At 52.1% G+C, this 21,778-nt stretch overlaps 1 pseudogene; it reads left to right on the forward strand.

Moving 5' to 3' along the window:
* Nucleotides 1-3,000: 3,000 nt before the first annotated feature.
* LOC109941200 (uncharacterized) lies at nt 3,001-3,844 on the forward strand (annotated as a pseudogene).
* The last annotated feature ends 17,934 nt before the right edge of the window (nt 3,845-21,778 follow it).

Here is a 21,778-nt window from a genome sequence, read left to right on the forward strand (position 1 = left end):
CCTCTCTCAAACGGTCCCTCGGACCGAGTGAGCTTTCCTTCTTCTCAATCAACCGGGAACAAAACTTCCCCGCAAGGGCCACCACACAATTGGTGCCTCTTGCCTTGGTTACAATTGAGTGTTGATCACAAGAGCAAAAGAGAAAGAAAGAATGCGATCCAAGCGCAAGAGCTCAAAAGAACACGGCAAATCTCTCTCTCTAGTCACTAGGGTTTTGTGTGGAATTGGAGAGGATTTGATCTCTTTGAATGTGTCTAGAATTGAATGCCTAGCTCTTGTAAGTGGTTGAGAAGTGGGAAAACTTGGATGGATATGAATGTGGGGTGGTTGGGGTATTTATAGCCCCAACCACCAAACTTGACCGTTGGCTGGAGCCTTCTGTTCGATGGCGCACCGGACAGTCCGGTGCACACCGGACAGTCCGGTGCCCCTGCCACGTCATCACTGCCGTTGGATTCTAGCCGTTGGAGCTTCTGACTTGTGGGCCCGCCTGGGTGTCCGGTGCACACCGGACATGCACTGTTTGATGTCCGGTGCACCGGTATGGGCAGCCCTGACGTCTGCGCGCGCTGCGCGCGCATTTAATGCACCGCAGGGAGCCGTTGGCGCCGCAGGGAGCCGTTGCTCCGCTGGCACACCGGACAGTCCGGTGTACACCGGACAGTCCGGTGAATTATAGCGGAGCGGCTGCCGCGCGAACCCGAGGCTGGCGAGTTCAGGAGGCCGAGCTTCCTTGGAGCACCGGACATGTCCGGTGCACACCGGACAGTCCGGTGAATTATAGCGCGCCGGCTTCCGAGAATTCCCGAGAGCGAAGAGTTGGAGTCTGAGTCCCCTGGTGCACCGGACAGGTACTGTTTACTGTCCGGTGGCACACCGGACAGTCCGGTGCGCCAGACCAGGGGTGCCCTCGGTTGCCCCTTTGCTCCTTTATTTTGACTCTTGTCTTGTTCTTTTTATTGGTTTTATGTTGAATCTTTGGCACCTGTAGAACATATAATCTAGAGCAAACTAATTAGTCCAATTGTTTGTGTTGGACATTCAATCACCAAAATCATTTAGGAAAAGGTTTAAAGCCTATTTCCCTTTCAGGACTGAAGCCGTTGCTCTAAAGAACATGACGCACAAGGAGGTAATTGAGTTCATAACTGAGCATATTATTCATAGATTCGGCATTCCCCAGACCTTGACTACAGATCAAGGTACTTCTTTTATGTCAAAAGAGGTACGTGAATTTGCTGAATTATACAGAATTAAGCTGCTTAATTCGTCTCCATATTATGCTCAGGCCAATGGACAGGCCGAGTCTAGTAATAGGACGTTGATTAATTTGATAAAGAAAAAGGTATCTGATAATCCTAGACATTGGCATAAGATTTTGTCTGAAGCTTTATGGGCTCATAGAATATCTAAGCATAGTGCTACTAAAGTATCTCCTTTTGAGCTTGTCTATGGGCAGGAAGCAGTGTTACCTGTGGAAATAAGTTTGAATGCTGTCAGGTTTGCCAGACAAAATGATCTAACTGCTACTGATTATTATAATTCAATGATGGATAATATTGATGAGGTGACCGACAAGAGGATGATAGCTTTAGGAGCAATAGAAAAAGACAAGATCATGGTAGCCAGGGCCTACAACAAGAAGGTCAAAGCAAAATCATTCCAAGTAGGAGACTTGGTGTGGAAGACCATTCTACCTCTAAGGAATAAAGACCGAAAGTTCGGGAAATGGTCGCCAAGCTGGGAGGGTCCTTATAAAGTGAAACAGGTGATGTCTGGTAACGCTTATTTACTACAAACATTACAAGGCAAGGATTTACCTAAGGCTTTGAATGGGCGTTTCCTCAAACAGTACCATCCTAGTATGTGGCAAGATGCCTAAGAAAACCGATGTGATCACATCGAGTTAGTTGCTTTTGGTTCGCCCAGCTCCACCAAAAGGCAGGGGGGCATATGTTCGAACCGGTTTTGAGCCGGCGGATAGTCCGGCCCTGAGGCCGGACGGTCCGCGGTCCGAACGGTCCGTGCCTGTGGGCCGGACGGTCCGCGCGTGCGCAGAACAGATTAGGGTTCCGAGTTTTGTGCTACGGTTGTTAGCTATATTCGCGGGATTAGCTCGGAATCAGTTGTGTAAAGGGTCCAGCCCCCCTCCTCTATAAATAGAGAGGTCTACGGCCGATTTGTAATCATCAACAATCGAATCAATACAACTTTTATTCGCATTTTATCCTAGGAGTAGTTCTAGTCTAGTTTAGGTTTAGCCTCCCAATCCCCAAATTCTTCGCCTCTCTTCGACTCTACGCCGATTGGAGGAGTCTAGGTCGGCCGGCCCGAGCCTAGACAACCCCTAGGATCTCTCCTCCCCGACGGGGTCCCTCCCGGGAGCGAGATCCAGGCGCCGTCGGCGATCTTCCGCCGTCCCTGCGTACGTGCGGACCGTCCGGCCCCAGGGCGCGGACCGTCCGGCCGTCAGGCAGAAGTCCCAGCAGCGCACCAGGCCGCGGACCGTCCGGCCCCAGGCCGCGGACAGTCCGCCCTTGCGCAGGGAGCACCACCGCGCCTCGCACCAGGCCGCGGACCGTCCGGCCCCTGCGCGCGGACCGTCCGCCCCTGTGCAGAGAGCACCGCCACGATTCTTGTTGAGTGTTTGGCGCTCCGAAAAGGCGTCAACAATTATATATTGTTTATATAGTGAAATTTAAAATAAGAGATAAGATAGAGAATCTGCTGGAGATGCTCTCGTACATCACACAATCAGGTCCATATACAGCTACAACATTACACCATACATTTTGTGCATGCGCTTTGAACACTAAACTTGAATAAGCATTTTTCACGCACAAAAAAGAAAAACTAACTAAAGGTCCGTTCGTTTAGCAGGAATTAAGGGTGTTTGGTTTAAAGAATTACTCTATCCAAGATAGATAGTGCATCATAAATTTATTTCTCAAATTTGATAGGATAATCACATTTTTTATGTTATCTATACTATCTATTAAGATGCTAATGTACACCACCCTGTCTCCATCCTCCCACGTCGCCAGAGCCACCTCCCCGCACAATCCGGGCCATGCGTCCTACCCGACGCCGCGAACCCGATCGCGAACCCCGCCTGCCGCTGCAATTCGCCAGTCCGCCGCTATCCGCCCGCCGCTGCAAAAAAGTGATTCTGCGTCTGCGCGCGTGTTTCTGAGAAATCTATCTTCGCCGGCAAAGAACACGACTCTATTAGCCAACCTCCCTCCACTTCGCTGTTTGTTTCTTCCAATTGTCTGCATCCAAACCGGCGGCCAGCAGGTGTTCATTCCACTCACACACGGCTGCTTCTTGTCCCCCCCGCCGCAGGTATTACTACAGATGCACGTACAAGGACAACATGAGCTGCCCGGCCACGAAGCAGGTACAGCAGAAGGACCACAACGACCCGCCATTGTACGCGGTCACCTACTACAGCGACCACTCGTGCAACAGCGCCTTCCTCCCGCTCTTCCCCTCCGAGTTCCAGCTGCGGACACCGTCCGGGAAGGCCGTCTCCATCTGCTTCGACTCCTCGTCCGGGGCGCCGGCGCAAGAGCCGGCGGCCGTGGCGTCCGTCGCCACCAATGCCAGCGGCGGCTCGCCCTCTTCCAGCGCCGCGGCGGCGCGGCGAGGCACACCGCCGGATATCAGTTACCCGCTCGACCTGCGGTGGTCTGACACGTACCCGTGGGGCGCCGGCGCCGTGGACTAGAAGCTGGCGTCCTGCGCCACCGAGTGCCATGACGCCTTCTCGGCTGGCGCCGTGCCGGAGGAGGTGGTAGATGCAGGCAGATTTGGGTCTATCAGGTTCTTCCATTTTTTGTAAATTCATCGGTGGAAGGCAACTGATTTTACTTCGACAAACTAATATGATACAGATGTTTCTTTTTTTACATGCCGAAGCTTACCAGAGATTCGCACGCAACTTTTCTTTTTCTTGGTTCAAAATCGAAATAGCAGTGCTAATGTTAATCCAGCAGTTCATTTCTCCGTGTTGTGCCTGTTAATTAACGTATATTCTGATGTTCAGGATATTATTTATATAAATAAAAAATATAGCAAAAATAAAATGATGTTCCTATAAAATAAAATTTCTGGGTTACGTGAGGTTAGGGATGACAGCAGCCCAGGTTCGGTCTGCTAAATAATAAGACTTTAGCTCGTGCTGATGAGGCAAAGAACATGTTAACTAAAATGCAGATGAAACACTACATATTATGAGCCCGGTTGGATTTACAATTGAACTTTCTACATGCCATGCTTTGTGGACCTGCTTTGTGACATAACTCATCTATTGATCTTTTACTAAGAGCACATACTTATATTGGGTTTGTGGGTGTAGGGCAATATAAATATGGCTCTGAAACATTTGAAGCCTCAGCTTCACCTTCTGGTGCAAGTTATTCAAAATGCAAGAATGATGTTGTGAAATCTCTTAAAGTGGATGAAGCATGTACCCACCTGAAATGTTCTTTTGGTGGCATTTGGAATGGTGGCGGTGGTGCTGGACAGAAAAATCTTTTTGTGGCATCGTTTTTATTTGACATGGCTGATGAGGTAAGGTGTGCCAAAGCTTATGCTCATGCATGTGTTGGTGGTTTTAGCTGAATGTGTATCTTCACACAACCTTCGGCTTGTACTGAATCTTATTTCATTACAATTGAAATGTCTGTTTTGTGCATAATTTCATCCTCAATCAGGTGCCATTGGCTTTTGCACTTTGTGTGACAGGAAAATGGAAGTCATCCGAATAAGAGGGGCACGTACGACGAGAACCTGGTGAACGGACAGATTGCGCAGCAACTGATAGGGACTCATCTGGTTGCCATCTTTCTGTGAGCTCTTGATGTTGAACCTCTACGAGTCATGCACGCAACATGTTTCATACTGCTGTTAGTCTTGGTCATGGGCTCATTGCACTTGACGGGCTATGTTGTCCTTTCAGAAACATCAGTTATCTGGTATGACTTAGGTTACCATAGGCATGTGTTATGTCTTGTAGTTTGGACGCTGAACATTTTTCCCTCCTAATGCAAATTGCACAAAGCCCTTGAATCTTCACTAAGTTTCTTCACGTTCCTTTTGTTTGTTTTCTGCAATCATACCAACTTTAGCATACAGATCCATCCCCTCTTTAATCCCAAAGGTTCGACACAGAACATTGTTCTTATGAGTAGGAATCATATCTGTTGAATCCTCGAGCTCTGGGGATGAATCATGGATGGCTACGAGGAGGCCGCGATTGAGGACGACTCCCAATGTTTTCTAATCGGTTGATCGTTTCTAATCGACACAGAGGCGATCAGCCGATTAGATCGATTCTTACCTCACAACTGATGTCTTCGATGGTGATAAATACCGGGATTATATTGGTGACATTATTGCGTAACTTTGGAGTTAGTTCATTCTATTTGAGTCAGCGTATTTATAATGATATTACATATTTATATCGTCAAAATAATATTTGTGTTAATGTGATTTGTTGGCACACGGATTTTGTATATCACAGTGATGTTTGTTGTCCCGTATCTATATGTTTTATACTAATTTTTAATTCTCGTGGCAACACACGGACACATATCTAGTTACTAACTACGAGGAATGAGATGGTGATAGATCAACTCATTCTATTTCACAAATCAAAAAAGAGAAGTGAAAATACAATGGACTAACTTATTCCTCAAACTAAAAACCTCATTAGTGTCCAAATCTATTCCATCTAATCAATGCTAATATAAATAAACCTATCAATCCAGCTAGAATGGTTTTAATAAAATTGTTCCGACCTAAATGAACACACCATAAGATCTTGTTCGTTTATTTTGATTACATATGGATTGAAAATGATTGGCATGTATTGAGAGAGATTTTGACTTACTAGGGATTTAAAACCACTCAATTCCCTTTAATCTATATGAATTGGAATTCAAATGAACGTGTTGTATCCTCTCCCCTTCTAAACTCTAATACACTACCATGGTTGAATTATCGTTAGCTTCAGGTTTGAGATCTAGGATCGAGGATACCCTCGCTTTTTTAGAAAATAAAGTGAGTTTCTTGTTGTTTATAACTAATTCTTATGCTACAAAAGCAACTTCATGCTGATATTTTAAAAACTCTCAATAAGCAAAACTAAACAAAGAAGAGATTGACTAAACGCTAAGAGCTGGTTTGGTGGACAAGGATCACGAGAGGATCCATGGGAGTAATCCCCTTACGATTTCCTAAGGTTCTGTGAACGGGTGACAAAAAATAGCTATATTTTGTTGGCTAGATAGGTAATTCTTGTCAGTCTGGCATAATTGATCGAAGACTACCTATGAAAATTAGTCCACCTAATTTTTATCGGATATAATCAACCCAAAAATATAGTATTACTGTCGGTGTTTCGACCCCGGGGGGTCCCTGGACCGACGAGTAAATTGTCGTTGCGTGCCACAGCCCAGATGGGTTGGCGCGAGACGGAACACAAAGGGAGAAAACCGCGGCTTCGTGTTGTCCTGCGCCAGAGTGGGTGCGCTTGCAGTAGGGGTTACAAGCGTTCGCGAGGGAGAGAGAGAGTCCCGCGCGACCACCCTCCCGTATGAGGGTCCTGGCCCTTCCTTTTATAGATGCAAGGAGAGGGTCCAGGTGTACAATTGGGGTGTAGCAGTATGCTAACGTGTCCGGCAGAGAGGAGCCGGGGCCCTATGTACATGCCAACGTGGCTGTTGGAGAGGTGCTAGAGCCCTGTGCACAGGGTGTCGTGGCCGTCGGAGGAGTGTTTGAGCCCTGTAGAAGCACAGCTATCGGGACTGTCGGGACCTTGCTGACGTATCCTTGCTTCCGTAAGGGGCTGAGAGCCACCGTCGTCATGGACGCACGCGGGGAGCCATCATTACTTGTTACCGGGGCGAGCCTGGATGGGACGCCGGTCTTGTTCCCCCGTAGCCTGAGCTAGCTAGGGGTGGGGTAATGATGTACCTCCTGCGGCGTGGTCGGTCCGAGCCCGAGGTCGGGCGAGACGGAGACTCCTCCTGAGGTCGAGGCCGGGGTCGGGCGAGGACGCGATTCCTCCCGAGGTCGAGGTTGAGGCGGGGCCCTGGGGTCGAGCGAGGCGGAGACCACCTTCCGAGGTCGAGGTCGAGGCCGAGCCCTGGGGTCGGGCGAGGCAGAGACCACCTTCCGAGGCCGAGGCGGGGGCCGAGCCCTGGAGTCGGGCGAGGCGGAGACTTCTCCTGAGGCCGAGGCCCAAGGTCGGGCGAGGCGGAGCTTCCTGTGGCGCATGAGGCTGGACTCAGCTGCTGTCAGCCTCACCCTGGCGGGTGGCACAGCAGTCGGAGAGGGGCGAGCGGCGTTGTTTTCCTGTCAGGTCAGTCAGTGGGAGGGCGAAGTGACTGCGGTCACTTCGACCTTGCCGACTGAGGCACGCGTGTCATGATAAGGCGCCAGGCGATCCTTGCATTGAATGTGCCTACGATACGGTCGGTTGGTGAGGTGATTTGGCCAAGGTTGCTTCACAACGAAGCCTGTCCGAGCTGGGCTTCGGGCGAGTCGAGGGTGCGCCCATTGCTGAGGAGGCCCTCGGGCGAGGCGTGAATTCGCTTGGGACTACAGTTCCCGCCCGAGGCTGGGCTCGGGCGAGGCGAGACTGCGTCCCTTGAGCAGACGAAGCCTTGACCTGAATTGCGCCCATCAGTCTCTGTAGTTTGCGCTGATGGTGATTACCAGCCGAGTTTAGGAGTGTTGGGGGTACCCCTAATTATGGTACCCGACAGTAGCTCCCGAGCCTGAAAGGCAGTGTTGGTACTCGCTTGGAGGCTTTGTCGCACTTTTTAGCAAGGGGACCAACCTTTCTCGGTTGTATTTTGTTTCGGTGGGTGCGCGCGAGCGCACCCGCCGGGTATAGCCCCCGAGGCCACGGAGGAGTGGTTTGACTCCTCCGAGGTCTTAATGCCTTTCGTGATGCCTTGACCGGTCTGGTTGTTCCCTCATGCGATCTGATCGTAGCCCGGGTGTATGGTCAGGTTCCGAGTTTTCAGGCTGGTTTGTTGATGCTGTCAACGGTTTGGCCGGAGCCGGATTTGCGAGAGCAGCCCCCGAGCCTCTGCACAGAGCGAGAGGACGATCAAGGACTGACTCGGCTTTTATCATACGCCCCTTCGTCGCCTTTCCGCAAGGAGGAGGGGGGAAGCGCCATGTTGCCCTCGGAGGGCGCCGAACATAGTGTCTCCAGTGAGTTGCTAACGGGTGATCCGAGTGGACGCTCGTGCCCCGTTCGATAAGGGTCGGCTAGTGGCCCAGAGGCGCGCTCCAAAAGTACCTGCAGGTGATTTACCGGACCCGGTCCCGTTCGATAGGGTCCGAGGGCTCGATGCCTCCCTCTGATGGGACTCCGTTACAAAATCGCTCCTGCTGGTCTCGGAAATGTCCTAGGGTACCTCGGGAGCGTAGCCCGAGCCTCGGCCATGTATCGGACGTACCCAGAGTCATCCCTCGCTCTGCGTGCTCTGGGGCGGCTGTCGAACCCTTCGAGGGGCCAGCCTTCGAACCCCTGATCAGTAGTGGGCGCGGAGCCCGAGTGCTCTGAGGCGGCTGTCAAACCCTTCCGAGGGGCCAGCTTTCGAACCTCTGATCAGTAATGAGCCTGAAGCCCGAGTGCTCTGGGGCGGCTGTCGAACCCTTCCGAGGGGCCAGCCTTCGAACCCCTGATCAATAGGAGGGCTCGGGGCCCGCTTCCTTCGCGGAGAAGGATCCCTTTCGAAATATCCCCTTTCCCGGTCCCTGTAGCAAGAGAGAGAAAGGGGAAGAAGAAAAGGATACGAATTTAAACGATGTGGCGCACCTTTTTTGACGCGGTCATCATGGCGGAGGTGAAACGTCGCCCGCTTCGCCTGCCAAAGGTGTCGCTTGCCCTGCCGCGAAGTTAATGCGACGGGACGGGTGGTTCGTGGGGCAGCCGTTGCGCGAGCCGTTCGAGGGACGGAACACGGGCGCGTCGTCTTCACGCCGTGGGAGAGGGCTCCCCTGCTGCTCCAGGAGGGGACGTGAGCCTGCAGACGATTTGACTGCTGCTTCCGCTCGCCTGCTGCCGCCATTACTGCCGGCCCACTTTTGGCCATATCAACCGTCGCGCCTCCTCCGCGGCTGACTGACCCGTGATCGATGTGCTCGGTTGGCACTGTTGGGCCATGCGCAGGGTTGCCTCGAGTCGCGGCACCGGTTCCGCAGTCGAGAAGGCGTGGCATTGGCGCAAGTGGCGGTGCAGTTTTTCGCACGTAGTAACCGGCGAGCAGGTTACATGACGTGTGGGCCTGGGCCTCCATGCTGGATGCGTCGAATTCGAAGGGGTGCGTCTCCGTGGTGCGGTTGCATGCCACCTGCATGGCGGTCCGCCCTTTCAACCGTTGGTTTCGGCGAGGGTGGAGGAGTGCTTGTAACCGCAGGGCGGTTACACGCTCCACGCGCGACGGTTTGGCTTCTTCTGTCCCGGGCCAGCTTGCATGACGCGTGGGACCCAGCCCCCGTGTCGTAGGGGGAGGACCCTGGGGCATTTCAGTGAAGACTTAGTCCGCGACGCCTGAGGACGCGAGTGGGGACAACTGCCTTTAAAAAGGGATCGACCCCCTGGGTGGTAGCCATGTTTTCGCACTCCCCTCATGCATCGCATCCCTCCACCTTCCGAGCCCCCGGATGGGGAGCGCCCGCGTTGCCTTCGTCTTGTTGTTGGAGGAGCGCAACCTTACGGAGGTGGGCACCCTTCAGCCATCGCTCGGCTTCAAGGATTTTCATCAGGCAGCCCGGCTGCATTCCCCCACCGATGGTCACCCAGGATGGTGACCACCGGTTCGATGGTGGGGAGAAGCAAGCCGGGTTGCGGCCTCTGCCCCGCCCTCAGCTTCAAGGATTTTCATCATCCTTGCTGGGGAGGAGGGCGAGGCAAGCCGGGGCCTGCCATCGCGCGGGCTGGCGTCCCGCTACTTCCTCCGGCATCTGGGGTTTGTCGTCCCGCGGGCCCTCCGATGTGGAGGTTGTTCATACCCGCGGGAGTGGAACCGGAGTTCCGTTTGTAATGGCACCTTGAGTGCCGGTGTTTGTTCATTGTGGATGTCGAGGCCTGAACATCTAGGTATTTGAGTGTAATACCGTGTTTCTTCCTCATTTTGAGCACTAGGACTCGCCTGTCGGCTAGCTGAACCGCTTAACCGAGTGTGAGTTGCCCTGTGCGGAAGGTGACGAGTGAGGTATCCGTATCCCGGAGGCGTAGGAGTCCCTCGGCTCGGTCGGCCTTGCCACCCAAGGCTTCTCTTGCTCAGTTAAAGAACCCTCGGCTGCTCTGCGATGAGCCGGAGCTGAAGGCAGCGGTGTCAGTGTGGACAGAGGCAGAGTCGGCTCGAGAAGAAGCTTCGTTGGCCCGGGAGCACGTGGCCTCCTTGGCCGAGGAGGTGCAGCGGCGGCGGCTGGAGCTTGGTCAGGTCGTCCGCCGGCGAGACCAACCCCGGAGTCAGGCTGCCGAGGCCATGAGCCGGGCTGATGTCCTCGGGGGACAGCTGGCTGAGGCTACGGAGCGGTCGGTCGAGGTGTTTGCCCGGGCCGAGACCCTTACGGAGACCTTGGCTATGATGGCCCGAGCTTGGTGCTGGCCTCCTCCTTCGAGGTGGAGATCCTTCCGCCCGCGTCGCCGTCCGAGGCCGGGCCATATTCCGCCGAAGGTGGAGACGACACCGAGGGTGCTGTTGCTCCCTCTGTTGATGTCTGAACCTGCAGGGAGAGTTTGTTTGTAGTGTGCGTATGTTTTTCGCGGCCGCCGAGGCCCAAACATATCATTGTCGTGTTGTAAAGTTGTGTTTCCTTTCCTCTTGTTTCGAGTATCAGGACTTGTTCATCGGTAACAGAATCGTTTATCCGAGCGAGAGTTACTTTCCACGGAAGGTGACGAGTGAGGTATCCGTATCCCGGAGGCGTAGGAGTCCCTCGGCTCGGTCGGCCTCGTCGCTTACGTGCACTCTTACTCGTTCGTAGGATTCTGTTATCGATATAGTCGAGAAGGCACGAAAATCGTTCTGGCAGAAAAGTTTTCGAGCGTTAAGACTTGTTCGGTTAACAGAATCGCTTATCCGAGCGTGAGTTACTTATCGCAGAAGGTGATGAGTGAGGTATCCGTATCCCGGAGGCGTAGGAGTCCCTCGGCTCAGTCGGCCTTGCCGCTTACGTGTACTCCGTCGTTTTCAGGATCCCGCTATCGAAGCAGTCGAAGAGCGCGAAAAGATGTTCTAACAGAAAGACTTTTTCCGAGAAAAATTTTGACGCAGAGGGGGTTACCCCCTTCTAGACCCCAAGGGAGGGTCGGGCTTTGCCGAGGCAAGGCTGACCCTTCCTTGACGGTTAGACTTTATTTGTGTATGTATAGAAAACGAGGTATATGAACGACTTGAAAACATCTTAAGGGTAAAAGCGACGTAGCTGTCAGATGTTCCAAGCATTGTTGTAGACCTCGCCTTGATTGTTGGCCAGCTTGTATGTTTCGGGCTTCAAAATCTTGGCGATGATGAATGGCCCCTCCTAGGGAGGAGTAAGCTTGTGGCACCCTCGGGCATCTTGCCGCAGCCGAAGCACCAAGTCTCCCACTTGGAGGTCTCGGGGTCGAACCCCTCGGGCGTGGTAGCGTCACAGGGACTACTGATATCGCGCCGAGTGTAGCAAGGCCACGTCCTGAGCTTCTTCCAGCTGGTCCAGCGAGTCTTCTCGGCTGGTCTGGTTGCTTTGGTCGTCGTACACCCTTGTCCTCGGGGAACCGTATTCTAAGTCTGTGGGCAAGACAGCCTCGGCCCCATAGACTAGAAAGAACGGTGAGAAACCCATAGCTCGGCTTGGCATCATCCTCAGACTCCAGACCACTGAGGGTAGTTCCTTCATCCACCGCCTGCCGAACTTGTTGAGGTCGTTGTAGATCCTCGGCTTAAGTCCCTGCAGAATCATGCCGTTGGCACGCTCCACCTGCCCATTTGTCATGGGGGGAGCCACGGCGGCCCAGTCCACCCGGATGTGGTGGTCCTCGCAGAAGTCCAGGAACTTCTTGCCAGTGAACTGGGTGCTATTGTCGGTGATGATAGAGTTCGGGACCCCGAAGCGATGGATGATGTTGGTGAAGAACGCCACCGCCTGCTCGGACCTGATGCTGGTTAGGGGTCGGACCTCGATCCACTTGGAGAATTTGTCGATGGCGACCAACAAGTGCGAGAAGCCCCCGGGTGCCTTCTGCAAGGGACAGACGAGGTCCAGACCCCACACAGCAAACAGCCAAGTGATGGGTATTATCTGTAGGGCCTAAGCGGGCAGGTGCGTCTGTCTTGCGTAGAATTGACACCCCTGGTAGGAGCGTACAATCCTAGTGGCGTCGGCCACCGCGGTCGACCAGTAGAAACCTTGTCGAAAGGCGTTCCCAACGAGGGCTCGAGGTGCTGCGTGGTGACCGCAAGCCCCTGAGTGTATCTCTTGCAATAGCTCCTGTCCTTCGGCGATGGATATGCATCATTGGAGAATGCCTGAGGGGCTGCGGTGGTAGAGCTCCTTTTCATCGCCCAGTAAGACGAACGACTTGGCGTGCCGCGCCAGTCACCGAGCTTCGGCTTTGTCGAGGGGGAGTTCTCCTCGGTGGAGATATTGCAGGTACAGAGTCTGCCAGTTTCGATTAGGCTGGGCCGAGGCTTCCTCGGGCTGGGCCGAGGCCTCCCCGGGCTCGGGCGTGTCGTCGGTCTTGTCGGAGGGTTGATGTATGTCTCTAGAGAAGACATCCGGGGGAACCGTTGTCCGCCCCGAGGCTATCTTAGCCAGCTCATCCGCAGTCTCGTTGCACCGTCGGGCGACGTGGTTGAGCTCGAGTCCGTAGAACTTGTCTTCAAGGCGCCAAACCTTGTCGCAGTAGGCCTCCATCTTCCGGTCGTGGCAGTGGGAGTTCTTCATGACTTGGTTGATGACAAGCTGCGAGTCGCCACGAGCGTCGAGGCGTCGAACCCCTAGAGCAGACGAAGCGTGAATTCGCCTGGGACTACAGTTCCCGTCCGAGGCTGGGCTCGGGCGAGGCGAGACCGCGTCCCTTGAGCAGACGAAGCCTTGACCTGAATTGTGCCCATCAGTCCCTGTAGTTTGCGCTGATGGTGATTATCAGCCGAGTTTAGGAGTGTTGGGGGTACCCCTAATTATGGTACCCGACAATTACTATCACCAAAAAATGCTACAGTTTAATCATTTATATACATCCATATTATATCCACACACTCACACTCATATGCATCTATTCACAACACAATATACATTCATCCACATTGTATACATTCAGTACTGGTTTGAAAAATCGGGGGACAATAAGATTTGTTTTTGGTGAGAGGATGCTAGCGCAGACTCACTCCGAATGGTGAATCACTAGGACTTGAACGTAGGGTTTGAGAAAGAGAGTTTTATACTAGTTCAGGCTTGCACCCTAGTCCAGTGTAGTGTTGATCATAGTATTGTCTTAGAGCGTGTTACAACAGTCCGTGTGTGGGAAGAAAGAGGAGTGCATGTCCTTTTATATCTCAAGGATAAGGCCTCATAGAGGAGACTTGTTCTCTACCAGTAAGAGGGTGATCTATTGCCCTAGGTTGACATAGCGCTCCCGACGTGATCCATAGGGTCGTGCGTAGCAATACTCCCAGTATGGCATACTGTTCTGCTCGTTCGTCTCACGAGTCCCTGTAGCGAGCCTGTTGTTGATGTCTTCGTAGTGGTGCGAGGCGGGTCCTATGGACCAACCTCACAGAGCGGTCGTGTGAAACGTGGCTTCCTGTCGTCATGAGCCATGTGTCATCTTTCGTCGTGCATAGGCATACTCCTGGTATGGTTATCGTCGCCTTTTCGGTATGCGAGTCACTATAGACTCCGGTGTTGGTCCCCCATGACCGGGGTTGACTGGCCCCACAAGACGGGGATACATTTGAGACCGTACACGGGGTACAGTCGTGTCGTCAGCGCCCTTCCGCTGCGTCGTCAGTGTGCCGCACATATGTCCGGACGTGGTTTAGGGATGACATGCCTTGTCGTAGCTAACGTGGGTCAATAGTACTGGATTGAGACCTCCGCCTTGCCGAGTCGCTTGGTCTGGAGTTGGTCGAGTACTCCGCCTCGCTAGGTTGCTCAACAAAGGTGAGTCGGGCGCTCCGCCTCGCTGGGTTGCTCGGCGAAGGATTGGTCGTGCGTTGTGCCTCGCTGGGTTGCTCGGTGGAGGCTTAGTCGGGTGTTCCACTTCACTGGGTTGCTCAGCGGAGACTTGGTCGGTGAGTGTGCCGTTAATAGACCATGAGCCTACTTCGGGTACCCAGTTCCCGGATACCCGCCATGTGCATTCACACAAATCAATCTGAAAGTCGCCTAGAGGGGGGTGAATAGGCGAAACCTGGAAATTATAAACTTTGAACACGCACTTCACCCGGGGTTAGGGTTAGAAATAAATAATTGTGAATTAGGAGTGCGGAAGATAGTTCTTCTTGCTATGAGTTGCTCAGTCAATGTGGATAACTTTGGGAGCAAACTCAAAACAATGTGAGCAAGAGAACTTTTAGAGAGAGAGGAGAGAGGAGAAACAATTCGAATAGTGAAGATCAACACAAATGGACACGTCGATTTGTTTCCCGAGGTTTGGTTCCAAAGAACCTAATCCCCGACGAGGAGACCACAAAGGTTGGGTCTATCTCAACCTTTTCTCTCTCTCAATCGGTCACCTAGATTGGTTGAGTGCTTCTTCTTAATCTCAAGGGTCACTAAGACCCCACAAGGATCACCACACAATTAGGTGTCTCTTGATTGCTTTACAAAACACTTGGAAAAGATTAGAAGGAGAAGAAGAAAGCAACCAAGCAACAAGAGAAACTATTGAAACACAAATCACCCTCTCTCAAGTCACTAAACACTTTTGATCACTTGACTTGATTTTGGAACTTGGAGAGGATTGAAGGCTTTGAATGTGTCTTTGGAGTGTATTGTTTGCTCTTGTATTGAGTGTTGAGAGTGTAAAGCTTGAATGGTTTGAATGGTGGTGGTTGGAGGTATTTATAGCTCCAACCACTATTCTAGGCTTCTAGCCGTTGGCTGAATTCTCTATCGATGGGCACACCAGACAGTCCGGTGGTGCACCGGACATAGTACTGTTCACTGTCCAGTGCGTGCCACGTCAGCCGATCGTTGGGGGTTTGGAGCTGTTGATCGTTGAAGACTTCTGTCCTTTTGGTGCACCGGATAGTCTGGTGGCACACCAGACAGTCCGGTGCGACCTATCGTCACAGACTGACTTCTGATGTTGCAGACTGCTGGCGTAGTCCCGCAGTCGATCGTTGCTTTGAGTGCTCATCGGACAGTCCGGTGATTTTTAGTGGACGAGCGCCGAGAATTCGCGAGAGCGACCAGTTCGCGGAGTGCTCCAGCCAGGGGACCGGACAGTCTGGTGCGCCACTGGTTACAACACGTCTGTTTTGCTCCAAACTTATAGAATTGTCCCATGGTCATTTTCTTTGTATGTGTATATGAACTTTATGCACCTGAGAAAAATATTAACTAGACAAACTAGTTAGTCCACATGGTTTGTGATGGACGTCAAACACCAAAATCGATTATAAGAAATGTTGATGACATTTCCCTTTCACAATCCACATAATATGAATCATCCATATTATATTTATGAATTATTAACAAAACTTTAAAGAGCATAGGCTGTTCATGAGGCTATGTCCAGCATTCTCCATTTTGCACTTCCTATCTGTCGGGTACCGTAATTAGGGGTACCGCCAACACTCCTAAACACGGCTGGTAACCACCATCAGCGCAAGCTGCAGAGACTGATGGGCATGATTTAGGTCAAGGCTTCGTCTACTCAAGGGACGCGATCTCGCCTCGCTCGAGCCCAGCCTCGGGCGAGAACAGAAGTCCTAGACGAATTCTCGCTTCGCCCGAGGGCCTCCTCAAGCAACGGGCGCACCTTCGACTCGCCCGAACCCCAGCTCGGGCAGGCTTCGTTGTGAAGCAACCTTGGCAAAATTGCCTCACCAACCGACCGTATCGCAGGCGCATTCAATGCGAGGATCGTCTGACACCTTATCCTGACACACATGCCTCAGTCGGCAAGGTCGAAGTGACCGCAGTCACTTCACCCTTCCACTGACCGACCTGACAAGAAAACAGCGTCGCTCGCCCCTCTCCGACTGTTGTGCCACTCGCCAGGGTGAGGCTGACAACAGCTAAGTTCAGCCTCAGGCGCAACAGGAAGCTCCGCCTCGCCCGACCTTGGGCCTCAGCCTCAGGAGGAGGTCTCCGCCTCGCCCGACCTTGGGCCTCGGCCTCAGGAAGAGGTCTCCGTCTCGCCCAACCCCAGGGCTTGGCCCCCGCCTCGGCCTCAGAAGGTGGTCTCCGCCTCGCCCGACCCTAGGGCTCAGCCTCAACCTCAGCCTCGGAAGGTGGTCTCCGCCTCGCCCGACCCCAGGGCTCGGCCTCAACCTCGACCTCGGGAGGAATCGCGTCCTCGCCCGACCCCGCCCTCAGCCCAAGGAGGAGTCTCCGCCTCGCCCGACCTTGGGCTCGGACCGACCGCGCCACGAGAGATGCATCATTACCCTACCCCTAGCTAGCTCAGGCTACGGGGGAACAAGACCGGCGTCCCATCCAGGCTCGCCCACTAACGAACAGGCTCACTCTCTCTCTCTTGTGAACGCTTGTAACCCCTACTACGAGCGCATCCCCCGGGCGCAGGATAACACGAGCCACATTTTCCCCCTTGTGTTCCATCTCGCGCCAACCCATCTGGGCTGGGACACGCAACGACAATTTTAATCGTCGGTCCAGGGACCCCCCCCCCCCCCCGGGGTCGAAACGCCGACAGTTGGCGCGCCAGGTAGGGGCCTGCTGCGTGTTGACGAACAACTTCCCGTTGAGTTCCATATGAGTAGTCTCTAGCAACCTCTTCACCCCGGGACACTACTCCGCTTAGGGAGTCTCGAGTTCATGTCCCTCGACGACAGCTACGACATGGTACTCCTTCCCCCGCAGCGTGGCAGCGGCAACGACAGCCGTCAGCTCGCCCGGCGGCGACGAACTCGACGACGTCTTCCCCACGTGGCGGAAGAGCAGCATCCGGGTTTGTCCCGCCACCTTCCTCGCCACAGGAGGAGGAGACAAGGCAACCGTGGCCAGGTAGGAGGCGACACCTCGTCGGCTGTCGAGTGAGTCGACGACGCCGGCACCCCAGCGGGGGACATGTCGGGCGTTGTCCTCGTGCCTGAGACGACGACGAGTGTCGTTTCCTCGCAACGTGCCAACCCCAAGCGGACACATGACGCCAGCACTCTCGCGGAGGGCTTGCTGAGCGTTAGCCTCGTACCTGAGATAACGGTGCGGTCCGTCCCCGACGCGACTTTGTCACCGTCCATCGATCGAGAGGTACCGTCCATTTTCCACCCTGTGCCTTTTAGATTCAGCTTCGATCCACCATGCGACCCCGCTTCGGTGAGCGCTTTCATAAAGGCATATCCTAACCTTCCGGGGTACCATATGTGGTCAACCTGGGACCGACTGACGGCCGTCTCGACCTACGGGCCCCCGAGTTCCGAGGAAGAAGACGAGCCCGACTCTGGTTGGGATTTCTCCGGGCTCGGTAATCCCAGTGCCATGCGAGACTTCATGACCGCATGTGACTACTGCCTCTCCGATTGCTCCGATGATGGCCACAACCTTGACAACGAGGGTTGTGGCCCAAGTCGCGAATGTTTCCACGTCGATCTAGGGGGTCACGACGAAGGCAACCACCTTGGTATGCCAGAGGATGACGATCCCCCTGGGCCTGCGCATCGCGTTGGCATCCTGCGGGAGCTAGCTGTGGTCCTAGCCCCTGCGGAGGGTCAGGACACACAGCTCGAGCAAATCCGTGAGATGCAGGCCAAGCTCGACGAGGAAGCAGGATAACTTGTGCAACTCCGGCAAAACATCGAGCAGAAGTGGGCAGGCTGAGCACTCGCCGGAGAAGCCCGTCATCAGGCCCGGGACATCCAGCGTCGTATCACTGACGATGCCAGGGCAAGGCTGCCCCCGGCCTCCAGTGGGGTCGGCCAGAATCTGGCTGCAGCAGCAATACTGCTCCGAGCGATGCCGGAGCCATCCACCACCAAGGGGCGGCGTATCCAGGGAGAACTCAAGAATCTCCTAGAGGACGCCGCAGTCCGACGGGCCGAGAGCTCTGCCTCCCGAAGGCAAGGGTGCCCCCCGGAGCATCGTGTCGCGACTTCCCGATTCATGCGGGAAGCCTCGGTCCACACCTGGCGCCCGCGGGATGTGAAAGTCGCCTAGAGGGGGGGGGTGAATAGGGCGAAACTGAAATTTACAAAATTAATCACAACTACAAGCCGTGTTAGTGTTAGAAATATAATTGAGTCCACGAGAGAGGGTGCAAAACAAATCGCAAGCGAATATGGAAGTGAGACACAAGGATTTGTTTTACCGAGGTTCGGTTCTCGCAAACCTACTCCCCGTTGAGGAGGCCACAAAGGCCGGGTCTTTTTCAACCCCTTCCCTCTCTCAAACGGTCCCTCAGACTGAGTGAGCTTCTTCTTCTCAATCAAACGGGAACAAACTTCCCAGCAAGGACCACCACACAATTGGTGTCTCTTGCCTTGGTTACAATTGAGTTGATCGCAAGAAAGATTGAAAGAAAGCACGATTGCAAAAGCCAAGCGACAAGAGCGACAAATAACACACGGACCACTTTCTCTCTCAAGTCACTAATCACTAATGATCTCTTTTCTCAATTGTGAAACTTGGAGAGATGGAGGCTTTGAATGTGTCTTGGAATGGATTGCTAGCTCTTGTATTGGATGTTGAAGGTTGGAATGCTTCGGTGAAGTGAATGGAGGTGGTTGGGGTTGTATTTATAGCCACCAACCACTTCCTAGCCGTTGCTCCATTCTGCCGACCGCGGACGGTCCGCTCGCCTGGTCCGGACGGTCCGCACCTGTAGATCAATGGCTGAAAACGCAACGGTCAGCAGTAACGGCTATATCAACGGCTATATTGCATTTAATGCGTCGTCAGATGTCAGATAAAGCCAGTCGCGGACGGTCCGGTCGTGCACCCCGGACGGTCCGCGAGGCTGCTATAATTCATTTTTTCGAACCCGTTACCTTCGGGTTTTTCGATTTCTCACCTACCGGACGGTCCGCGCCTGAGCCCGGACGGTCCGCACACGGTCTCGGACGGTCCTTGCTTTTCCTTCGGACGGTCCGTAGTGCATACTTGGATTTTTGCATTGGTTCTGTCCGAGTGTCATCCTGGTGTTGCGGACGGTCCGCCGCAAGGGCTCGGACGGTCCGCGCTTGGCCTGTTTTTCCAAAAAGCTTCTCCTGTCCGGAATAATCTACGGTATTCCGGACAGTCGATTTAGTATAGTTGTAGATGAACCTTTGACACCTGTAGAACATATAATCTAGAGCAAACTAGTTAGTCCAATTATTTGTGTTGGGCAATTCAACCACCAAAATTAATTAGGAACTAGGTGTAAGCCTAATTCCCTTTCAATCTCCCCCTTTTTGGTGATTGATGCCAACACAAACCAAAGCAAGTATAGAAGTGCATAATTGAACTAGTTTGCATAATGTCAGTGTAAAGGTTGCTTGGAATTGAGTCAATATAAATACCCATAAAGTATGCATGGATTGTTTCTTTATTTTTAACATTTTGGACCACGCTTGCACCACTTGTTTTGTTTTTGCAAATTCTTTTGTAAATCCTTTTCAAAGTCCTTTTGCAAATAGTCAAAGGTAAATGAATAAGATTTCGAGAAGTATTTTCAAGATTTGAAATTCTCCCCCTGTTTCAAATGCTTTTCCCTTGACTAAACAAAACTCCCCCTAAATGAAATCCTCCTCTTAGTGTTCAAGAGGGTTTTGATAAATCAATTTTGAAACACTACTTTTCTCCCCCTTTTGAACATAATAAGATACCAATTTGAAATTTATCAATTGAGAACCATACCAATTGAGAAACTCTTTTTTAAAAAAATTAGGTGGTGGTGCGGTCCTTTTGCTTTGGGCTAATACTTTCTCCCCCTTTGGCATGAATCACCAAAAACGGAGTCATTAGAGCCCTTAGAATTACTCTTTCCCCCTTTGGCCATAAATAAGGGAGTGAAGATTATACCAAAGACGGAGTGATGCTCGGAGTGACGATGAAGGATGAGTTGCGGAGTGGAAGCCTTTGTCTTCGCCGAAGACTCCAATTTCCTTTCAATACACCTATGACTTGGTTTGAAATAGACTTGAAAACGCATTAGTCATAGCATATGAAGGATACATGATCAAAGGTATATAAAAGAGCTATGTGTGCAAATCAACAAAAGAAGTTCCTAGAATCAAGAATATTTAGCTCATGCCTAAGTTTATTAAAAGTTTATTCATCTAGTGGCTTGGTAAAGATATCGGCTAATTGATCTTTAGTATTAATGTATGAAATCTCAATATCTCCCTTTTGTTGGTGATCCCTAAGAAAATGATACCGAATGGCTATGTGTTTAGTGCGGCTATGCTCGACGGGATTATCCGCCATTTTGATTGCACTCTCATTATCACATAGCAAAGGAACTTTGGTTAATTTGTAATCGTAGTCCCGCAGGGTTTGCCTCATCCAAAGTAATTGCGCGCAACAGTGGCCTGCGGCAATATACTCGGCTTCGGCGGTAGAAAGAGCTACCGAATTTTGCTTCTTTGAAGCCCAAGACACCAAGGATCTCCCCAAGAACTGGCAAGTCCCCGATGTGCTCTTTCTATTAATCTTACACCCCGCCCAATCGACATCCGAATAACCAATCAAATCAAATGTGGATCCCTTAGGATACCAAAGCCCAAACTTAGGAGTGTAAGCCAAATATCTCAAGATTCGTTTTACGGCCGTAAGGTGAGCTTCCTTAGGGTCGGCTTGGAATCTTGCACACATGCATACGGAAAGCATAATGTCCGGTCGAGATGCACATAAATAGAGTAATGAGCCTATCATCGACCGGTATACCTTTTGATCGACGGATTTACCTCCCGTGTCGAGGTCGAGATGCCCATTGGTTCCCATGGGTGTCTTGATGGGTTTGGCGTCCTTCATCCCAAACTTGTTTAGAATGTCTTGAGTATACTTCGTTTGGCTGATGAAGGTGCCCTCTTGGAGTTGCTTCACTTGAAATCCTAAGAAGTACTTCAACTCCCCCATCATAGACATCTCGAATTTCTGTGTCATGATCCTACTAAACTCTTCACATGTAGATTCGTTAGTAGACCCAAATATGATATCATCAACATAAATTTGGCATACAAACAAATCATTTTCAAGTGTTTTGGTAAAGAGTGTAGGATCGACTTTTCCGACTTTGAATCCATTTGCAATAAGGAAATCTCTAGGGCATTCATACCATGCTCTTGGGGCTTGCTTGAGCCCATAAAGCGCCTTAGAGAGTTTATACACATGGTTAGGGTACTCACTATCTTCAAAGCCGGGAGGTTGCTCAACATAGACCTCTTCCTTGATTGGTCCATTGAGGAAGGCACTTTTCACGTCCATTTGATAAAGCTTGAAGCCATGGTAAGTAGCATAGGCCAATAATATACGAATTGACTCAAGCCTAGCTACGGGTGCATAGGTTTCACCGAAATCCAAACCTTCGACTTGGGAGTATCCCTTAGCCACAAGTCGAGCTTTGTTCCTTGTCACCACACCATGCTCGTCTTGC

This window comes from Zea mays, chromosome 7 (genome assembly GCF_902167145.1).
Source record: "Zea mays cultivar B73 chromosome 7, Zm-B73-REFERENCE-NAM-5.0, whole genome shotgun sequence".
Lineage (NCBI taxonomy): Eukaryota > Viridiplantae > Streptophyta > Magnoliopsida > Poales > Poaceae > Zea > Zea mays.